At 32.1% G+C, this 10,042-nt stretch overlaps 1 long non-coding RNA gene across 1 annotated transcript; it reads right to left on the reverse strand.

Annotated features, from left to right (window-relative positions):
* Positions 1–1,655: 1,655 nt before the first annotated feature.
* On the reverse strand, positions 1,656–6,916 carry LOC127706120 (uncharacterized). The gene is made up of 5 exons (XR_007984234.1): positions 6,867–6,916; positions 3,591–3,625; positions 2,403–2,443; positions 1,947–1,968; positions 1,656–1,696 (listed from the first exon to the last, which is right to left on the reverse strand). It is a non-coding gene; the product is annotated as an uncharacterized LOC127706120 (long non-coding RNA).
* Positions 6,917–10,042: the final 3,126 nt, after the last annotated feature.

Genomic DNA, 10,042 nt, shown 5'->3' on the forward strand with positions numbered 1-10,042 from the left:
GTAATACATATAAAAAAAAAAATACCAGCAGCAGAGGCAAACACATTCTGTCGCCATCATTACATATTTCAACAACAAATCAAATGAATACATACCAGATTCATCACACTTTTCTTCAGCTCTCTGCAAAATAAAAGATAAAACATTATAATCTAGTTATGAAATCAAATCATCTATCAGAAACAATCGTCTAAAGATATATATGAACAGATAAAAATATTTTGGTAAATAATCAGACATTATTCATTATAAAAAACTTTGACACTGGTTGCCATATGCATTTCAAATTGTTTTATTGTCATATGGTGATTGCATGATCAATTATAATCAAAGGCAGATATATCATATCTGCTTTTGATTATGATGATCATGTAAAATATGATACAGTTGATAACATTTTATAAATTGGAATACAATGTTTTCTATTCTAGCTGAACCGCTGATGTATATCAAACCTACTCTCCTATATTTTCTGTCTGTGGCTGTATGATTATCTGAAAATGAATAGTTATAAACGCATTAAACAGTTTCGTGTTACTATTGGAAGAATTAACAAGTCCTAGCAATTCAATACAACCATAAAGAAAAATAAAAGTAGTTATTAATCAAGCAAAAGTAGCCATTTAATGAAAATCGGTTCCTAAATATTGGTATTACAAAAAGAAATACTGCAGGCATAAGCATAACAATATTGTCGTCATTTTTATATATCTAAAACAAATTAAATGAATACATACCAGCTTCATTTTCTTTTTCGTCAGCTTTCTTCAATATAAAAGATAAAATAATTATGACCTAATGATGTAATCAAATCATCTAGTATAAACTATTTTATAAGGATTATTCTGTTATAAAATTCAGACATTATTCATTGTAACATGTTTTGACACTTAATGCCACTTCAAATTATGTGTATGCTCAGACCTGCTTTTGATTGCGATGATCATGGAAAATATCATTCATCGTATTAATTGTAATAAATATAATGAATTCTATATTACAATATTCTCTATTTTTGATGAACCAATGAAGTATATCATACCTTTGCTCCTCTCTTTTGTCTCTTTGAAGGTATTTCGTTTCCTACATAAGAATTAAAAAAAAACATATAACAGTGTCTTGTTAATTATGATATTTGTTAAAAGTCATTTTAATTCAATGCAACCAGAAGAAATGTAACATCATGTTTGTTTTATCATTCCAAAGTAGCAAGTTTCTAAACATCTGTCACCAAATATCAAAAACACAAAGAAGGTATAAGCTATGGTATCACATAATTATTCTGTTATAATCCTTTATGTATATCATAAACAACAAAACAAATGGATACATACCACCTTTTTCATTCTTTTCTTCAGCTTTCTGTAAAATAAAAGATAAACAATAATATGGAATTTTATGAAATTAGTTCGTTTTTCATAAAATATCTGATGAGTATGAATATAAAGTTACTAAGTACATTTAATATACCAGAAAAACATTGTTTTGTTGAATGTAAAATACTCTGTTTGCCAGCTCAATTTCGATTTTGCTGTCAGTTTTTATTTGTTTACTATGACGATCCTTGAATATAATAATCTTTCAGTTAAGTGGTGAATGCAATGTTCTAATAATATATATTAGCATTCTTGCTAAACCTATGATTTATATCACACCTGTTCTCCTGTATTTCCCTTCTGAGACTGTCCTTGATTACCTTAAAATGAATAAAAATAAAAGCATTAAACAGTTTCGTGTTACTATTGGAAGAGTAGACAAGTCCTAGCATTTCAATACAACCATAAAGAAAAATGAAAGTAGTTATTAATCAAGCAAAAGTAGCCATTTAATGAAAATCGGTCACTAAATGTTGATATTACAAAAAGAAATACAGCAGGAATAAGCATATATATAACCATATTGTCGTCATTATTATATATCTCAAAACAAATCAAATGAATACATACCAGCTTCATTTTCTTCAGCCTTCTGCAATATAAAAGATATAATACAAAACTTTTAGGAATTTTTTGTCCTCATTGCTCTTCAACTTCGTACTTTATTTGGCCTTGAACATTTCTTTATTTGAGCGTCACTGATGAGTCTTTTGTAGACGAAACGCGCGTCTGGATAAATATAAAATTGCAGTTCTGGTATCTATGATGATTTTATTTATAATTATAACCTAATTATAAATTAAAATCACCTAGCAGAAACTATCTTATAAGGATAATTCTGGTATAATATTGTAAAATGTTTTGACACTTAATGCCATATCAAATTATGTGTATGCTCAACTCTGCTTTTGTTTACGATGATCATTGAAAATATCATTCATCGTGTTAATTGCAATAAATATATGGAATTCTATATACATGTAACAATAGTATCTGTTCGTTCTGAACCAATGATGTATACAAAACCTTTACTCCTCTCTTTTGCCTCATTGATGGTCTTTCCAATTCTACAAAAGAATAAAAAAAAAACATTAAAAACAGTTGCTCATGAATGCAGATATTTGGGAAATGTCCTTTTAATTCAATACAACCAGAAAAATTAAACTAAATATACATATAAATATACAATTAGGAGATGTGGTATGATTGCCAAGAGACAACTATCCACCAAAGTTAAAATTATAGGCATCCATACGGCCTTCAACAAAGAGAAAAACTGATACCGGATGGTCGACTATAAAAGGCCCCGATATCAAAATATGAAACAATTCAGTTTAGAAGACTAACGGCCTGATATATAACAATACAATTCAGGAAAAACAAGTATGACAAACATAAAACAACAAGAACCAGTTGCAATTAACTGCATGCTTCTGACTGGAGACAGGCTAAAAAGAATGTACAAGGTGACCAGCAGTAACAAAATGCAATGTCGTTGTTTAGTAAGCAGAGGTTATCGAGTACAATCGTTGTGTATGGTGACTAGAGGTACACGTGTAACCAATTTCAATATCTGTTACGATATGAAAAGATACCAATTTCAATATCAGTATATGTTGACCACAGATAACCAAATTCAAAATCAGTACTGTAACAATTTTATCATATGTGAAAGAGGGACGAAAGATACCAGAGGGACAGTCAAACTCATAGATCGAAAACAAACTGACAACGCCATGGCCAAAAATAAAAAGACAAACAGACAAATAATAGTACAGATGACACAACATAGAAAACTAAAGACTAAGCAACACGAACCCCACCAAAAACTGGGGGCGATAGTTGAAAGGTTGTCAGGGATATCCAAAAGAGGTATCCTGAAAGGTGACAAGTTGTAACATGTCAACACTTATTTTAATTGATCCGAGTTTAAACAAGAGTCAATATATGACCAGACCAGACATAACAAAAAAAAATTTTTTGTAGGTTAATGGTCAGGAGTAACAAATAGAAGTCAATACCTACTGTTACCATGGGTATTCGAAGTCATTATATTGAAAGGTGACCACAGGTAGCCATAGTCTTCACAGTTCAGTGCCCTTGTGACGAGTGAAAAGAAAATACGCTATCTGATATAAGAAACATACAACTGTTTAACCTTAATTTGACCGTGATCTGAAACATATAGTCATTAATCTGTTTTAAGGTAATTACCTGTACTCCTTTGTTTGATATCAGTCAACATAATCCTACAAAAATTAATAAAACAAAAATCAATCTTAACTCAAGGTAAGGAGCTAGTCCAGGATTCTCACATATGGGGGGACCTGGTTGGTATGCAAACGTTTGGATAAACTTGTAAAAGTTTTTTGATTTAAATGAACTCCATCCTAAATCTGCCTCTGAGCTATCTTAAAATTATCAACTACATCCACATGTAGGAAAGTATAGAAAGCATTGGTGAAATATTCATTTCTTAAACATGTTTTTGTATCTGGTTTTATTCTTTTTGGTCTATCATACAACAATAAATGAAAGTTAGGTTTATGCATTTAAGAGTAAATGGTTTATTAAACAAGAGGCTTTCAAGAACCTGAATCTCTCACCTGTTATTGTTTTGCTTAAATCTTTCATCATTGATTATGTTTGCTTTTCAATCTACATGATATATATTAATGAGTCGCTTAAAATGCCATTTAAATGATCATTGGATCTGTCATATTTTCTTCGAAAGCAAATAAATGCATTTTACCCATATGTTCTATTTTAGCCATAGTGTCTATGTTTCCTGACGTACAAGGAAATAAAATACAAAATTTATACCAGATTCATTTGAGAAGATTTTTACCGTTAAAAAACATAAACAACATGTATAAAATTGTCCTTAAAGGGCAATAACTCCTTAAGGGGTCATTTGACAATTTTGGTCATATTAAACTTTTTTGTAAATCTTACTTTGCTGAACATTTTTGCTATTAACAGTTTATCTTTATCTTCAATAATATTCAAGATAATAACCAAAAACTGCAAAATTTCCTTTAAATAACCAATTTAGTGGCAGCAACCCAACAATGGGTTGTTCGGTTTGTCTGACAATTTCAGAGCTGATAGTTCTTGACCTTTTGAACATTTTTTACCCGATGTCAGATTTGCTCTAAAGGCTTTAGATTCTGATATATAAGCCAAACACTGCATTTGACCCCTATGTTCTATTTTTAGCCATGGCGGCCATGTTTGTCGATGGATCAAAACTTCGGATACAATTAGATACCCTTAGGAACATTTAGTTAAAGTTTGAAGGTATTTGGCCCAGTAGTTTCAGATGAGATTTTGAAATAGTTTACGACGACAGACGACGACAGACGACGCCAAAGACGACAGGCGACGCCGACGACGACAGACGACGGACGACAAGAGATGGCATAAGCTCACATCGGGCCCCATCGGGCCCCGGTGAGCTAAAAATGAGGCATTTCAAGTTAGATTCACTTACATAAATATAGGTTACCAACACAAACCTAATATGTGAAGCAACTATATAATAGATATATTGTCTATGAAGAGCTAAGGGAACAGTCATTATTTACAAGCGGGGGGGGGTTGGGTAATTTTTTTGGGGGGTCAAAATATTTTTGATGATCATATTGGGGGGGGGGGGGGGGGGGGGGTCAAAAAAATGTTCCAATATAAAATGGGGGGTCAAATTTTTCAAACAATATTTTGAACTACTACAAAATGTTATGTTCTAGTAAGTGGCCTTTCCGGAATCAAAGATAATCCTGGGAGATAATATTCATTTTTAACAATTTGTTTATCAACACAGTCTTATTTTAATTAAAGATGGATAGAGAAAAGAAGGAAAATGCTAAAATATTTCAACATAAAATTTATAGAGAAAAAAGATCTATAAAAAAAAACTTCAAACAAAATATAGTGAAAATAATATTCGGATTTCTCTTCAAACATGCTCTACAATTTTTGAAAATAGACATAATCTGATGTTCAGTAGATGCCGTTTGTTGATGTGGTTCATAAGTGTTTCTCGTTTCTCGTTTTTTATATAGATTAGACTGTTGGTTTTCCCGTTTGAATGGTTTTACAAAAATGTACACTAGTAATTTTTGGGGCCCTTTATAGCTTGCTGTTCGGTGTGAGCCAAGGCTTCGTGTTGAAGACCGTACTTTGACCTATAATGGTTTACTTTTATAAATTTTGACTTGGATGGAGAGTTGTCTCATTGACACTCATACCACATCTTCTTATATCTATAAATTAAATGAATACCTGTATGAAGCACAAAACTCCAAGTTTGATTTTCGTTCTCTTCTGGGATTACTTGCAGTTTTAGATCATCTGGAGGGCCTCACACTTCTAGAATTCCAAGAAGCTTTTGAGATTTATTCATCTTTCTTTGAACATCAACCAGATATAAATGTTTTTCGGGACAAAATATTGGATGTTGATACTAAGGGACTATTTGCTGTATTTCATGCACCCTTTTGATAAAGTAACATACATTTCTTTGCGGACACCAGATGTACCAGTGGAAAGAATTATATTTCAAATATTTACATCCATTCCCGAAAAAGGTGAAATCATTTCCACTTTTCAGCAGAGACAGTTGAAAAGATTTTGCATTCTGGGGGGGGGGGGGGGGGGGGTCAAAATATTTTATTACCTACATTTAGGGGGGTCATTTTAAAATTCATAAAATGACTGGGGGGTACATTTTTATTTTGTTCATTTCACTAAAAAATCCCCCCCCCCCCCCCACCCCAGCTGGTAAATAATGACTATTCCCTAAGTTTAACTATCTGACTAAAGTTAATGTAAAGCACGTTAATTATCAGTTGTTTGTGTCGTAACTGAACTTACAAATCCTTCAAATCTTTCATTTACACGTGTTACAAGAAGCTAAATAGAGAGTATAATCATGTTCTGTGTTTTCGGAAATTACTGCGATGTATTATCATTGCGAAAATGCGACAAGGTTAAATTGAAATCGCATTTTGGATTTATTTTTATGAATGAAGCGAGTTTTTCTCAGTATCATAAAAAATAATCGCATTTCGGTCTAAAATGACAAAATTGCAATCCCTAATAAATGCAGCAGCACATAATAATTTCTGAATTTACAATACTTTTAATTTATTCTATTTTTAGAACCACAATATTAATGCGCAGAACAGCACTATTTTTAGAGGTTACCTGTACCAGGCTCCTTTCAGCGTAACAATTAACATTGTGAACAGTGGCGGATCCAGAGGGGAGGGTCAGGGGTTTGAATCCCCCTTATTACGATCAATGCTTTTGAAGGGGACATATTGTTGGTATCCCCTTTATCCTGGGTTCGCCCCTAGTGCACATGGCATATTATGTACCTTACATTAACATGATATAACCTGATATATAACGACTAAAACCCGAATATCACGTTTAATAAATTACAATGCAGCATACACAAAGTATGATTTAGCCATACAAGTCTACCTGACTTCGTTGTCTTCTCGTTTCGATCCCTCATTTTTTCTCTTTTAGTATGGCATGCTGAAGTTCAATAACTCATGAATGTTGGAATAACCCGTATGCTATTTATAGATCTCTAGAAAGTATTCTCAAAGTCATCATCCGATGCAGATCCAGGATTTTTAAAAAGTTGGGAGCCGGGTCCCACATACTTAATACAATAACTAAATATGCAGCAAGGAAGACAGGGCCCCTGACAACCTCCCCACCCTCCTAAAACCGCCCCAGAACATCAATTGCAATATATATATTTTTTTAAGAAGATCTTCTGTTGAAAACTAGTGTTTCGGACCTATATATGTAATTAAAAGTATGTTTTTGTTTGTTTTGAACAATTTTACAAATTCTAAAAAATATTTCAACGAAATCAGTGTTATAAATTGACCAAAGATAAGGTACATGACAAATAAAGGTAATACATCTGTTAGTTTTGCAATAATTGATTGTTTTTCAATCTCATTTATATATAAATAAGAAATAGCCATAAGTATTTTGTGTTATATATAAAATAATTTATGGAAATGAAATATCGAATGCACAAACACATTTAAGTAAATAATTGCGAGTTCCTGTGATGTGCCCCGCATATCCTTTCATTTTTTTCACTATGTCTGACGGTATTTTGTACAGACAATTCTCCAATTAGACAATACTATATAAAACATAATTAAGAATTTTAAGATGTGCAAGGTATGGGTCATCATGCAAGACACAATGGCGTTGGTGTCCTGTATACCAGTATAGTATCCTGTATGAAATATTCCACACAGAATGTACACGGAATATAGTAGGAATATTGCATTGAATTCCTATCAGAAAAGAGTGATATTCTAGTCAGACAGTAGTAGGAATCCACACAGAAAATAGCCGAAAAATTTATATTAGCAGGAATTTCTTAGTAGGAATATTGTATATTCCTACCAGGAATATTTAAATTAGCAGGAATAATTTGGCGGGAAAATAAAATTCCTACTAGAAAACCTGGTAGGAATTTTTCAAAATTCCACATAGAAAAAAATATTTTCTAGTAGGAATCTAAAAATATACAAAATGTAAGTGTATATTCACGAATACACAACTGGGTCAATCATTTAAGTTTGAATCTCAACAACAAAGAACAAAGGAAATGCATGGAATATATTCATTTAAAAAAAGTTGACTTTTGAAATGTACATGAGGAAGCTGTGATATATTCAAGCTAGAAATTGTGTTTTATATGTAGATGGGCAAAAATGTTGATAAGTTGAAATTAAAGAGTTATGAACAAATAATGAGTAAAATTATGCACTATTGTTGAATTAACTGATTACTAAATATATTGGCCAACAGATAAAAAATTTCATCTTAAAAGTATAAAAATTACCTTCAATCTACATGAGCCATATTTTCTCATATTTCAATATTGTAGTTGTTTGACTCTTGCAGCATTGTGTTCCAACACAACTTTTCATTCTTCTACCCTCCAACCTTTGAATTTCTGAACTGGAACTTGGTTGCATTTAACACAGCAAAATTTGTGTCATTAGCAAACAGGAATCCAGTTTAAGATAATTAAAAAGATTCCATGTAGAAAGATTTTCTAATAGGAATAAATTAGTTCTGGTAGGAATCTTGTAGTAGGAAAATGAATAATCTAATCATATTTTCTGTCCAAATTCCCACTTAAGATTTTCAAAACAGAACAAAATCCATACAGACTTTTAAAATTCCAGCTAGATGGTAGGATTTTGAGAGTGAGAAAATAAAAAATCCAGTCAGAATTTTGTTCATTTTCCTTGTCCGACTACTTTCTAAATAGAATATTTGATTCTAGGTAGATTCCTACTACATTCCTACTAGATTCTAGGTGGAATCCTACTACTTATTTCGTACGGGAAATTCTTCAGGATGACAGTGTTCAATGTCTTTATTGTTCGTATCTTTTGGTTGACGGTTTACCATACGTTTCCTTTGTTCAGGTGCAAGAATGGTCGTTCATCTAGATTAGTTACCCTTGGAAAAACGCGTACACAACATTTTCCCAAAAGGTGTAAAGCAATTTTTAAAAACATTTTTTTTAATGTGTGGCAACATGTCAACATGTCATATTTGCTGTATTTGTATAAGATTTTAATAATCAAATCTTAAATGTGTATTTATTTGCCCTTGTGAAAAACTAAATTTACCAATATCTGTCTAATAGACCACAATAAATAAAAATATAGCTTGACTATACATTAGACAGGTCTGTGCCGATGATTTGCCATTAATTCTGTATATAGTGTACGGAAGTCATCGGGTTCGTTTGACCTCCAAAAAATAAAAACACAAAATTAATATGCTACTACGTTACACAAATCCATGAGTGTAAAACTGATGCCAATTTGGATTTCCCTACAGATGTACATGTATATGTATTAAACAAGTACCAAAAAATAAGATGAAATAAGACCAACACAAAAGAGCCCACGTACAGCGATAAATGGAAGAGGCAGATCTCTATATATGGTTTCAATATGGTCTAAGCGAATGTTAATGATAATCATATTTCATAAATTAAATAGTAAAGTTTTGGTATTACACTTCTATGGTTATATGCAATAAAGTTGAAATATATTTTTTATTTTTTTTAAACAGTCTGTAGATTCTTAGTTTATCACCTCCTTTATTATCGTTAATAAGTTGATTGCTTAACGGCCGGTTGCAAATATTTCATGCATCTACAAGGGGAGAATAAATAAACAAACATATGCATTAGGAAGGTCCTAGCTGTAATTTATACCGTCTAGGATAAAGTTCGAGGAAATTTGGACTGCAAATGGAAAATGAAGGTTAATTGGATATGGTCAGAAAGTTTGCCTTGCAACAGGCCACCTCCGGACCCTTCAAAGAGCTGTTACAATGGTTCTTAACGTGCAGTGAGCGTAGTACTCTCTACACGAGGCATCGGATTTAAAGTCTGTATGAAAATTGAATTGGTCTGTACTTGAGGTACAAATAATGTGCACCTCATGTAGACAAAGCCTTCCAAACTATTGATGGAAATACATTTAAATTTATTATATCTGGGTGTATGTAGGTTGAATTGGTCTGCACTTCAAGTCTTGAGGTAGAGTTGATGTGTACCTCAAGAAAACAAAGGCTGTCCAAATTAAGTTGTG

Source organism: Mytilus californianus, unplaced genomic scaffold (assembly GCF_021869535.1).
Source record: "Mytilus californianus isolate M0D057914Y unplaced genomic scaffold, xbMytCali1.0.p SCAF_6, whole genome shotgun sequence".
NCBI lineage: Eukaryota > Metazoa > Mollusca > Bivalvia > Mytilida > Mytilidae > Mytilus > Mytilus californianus.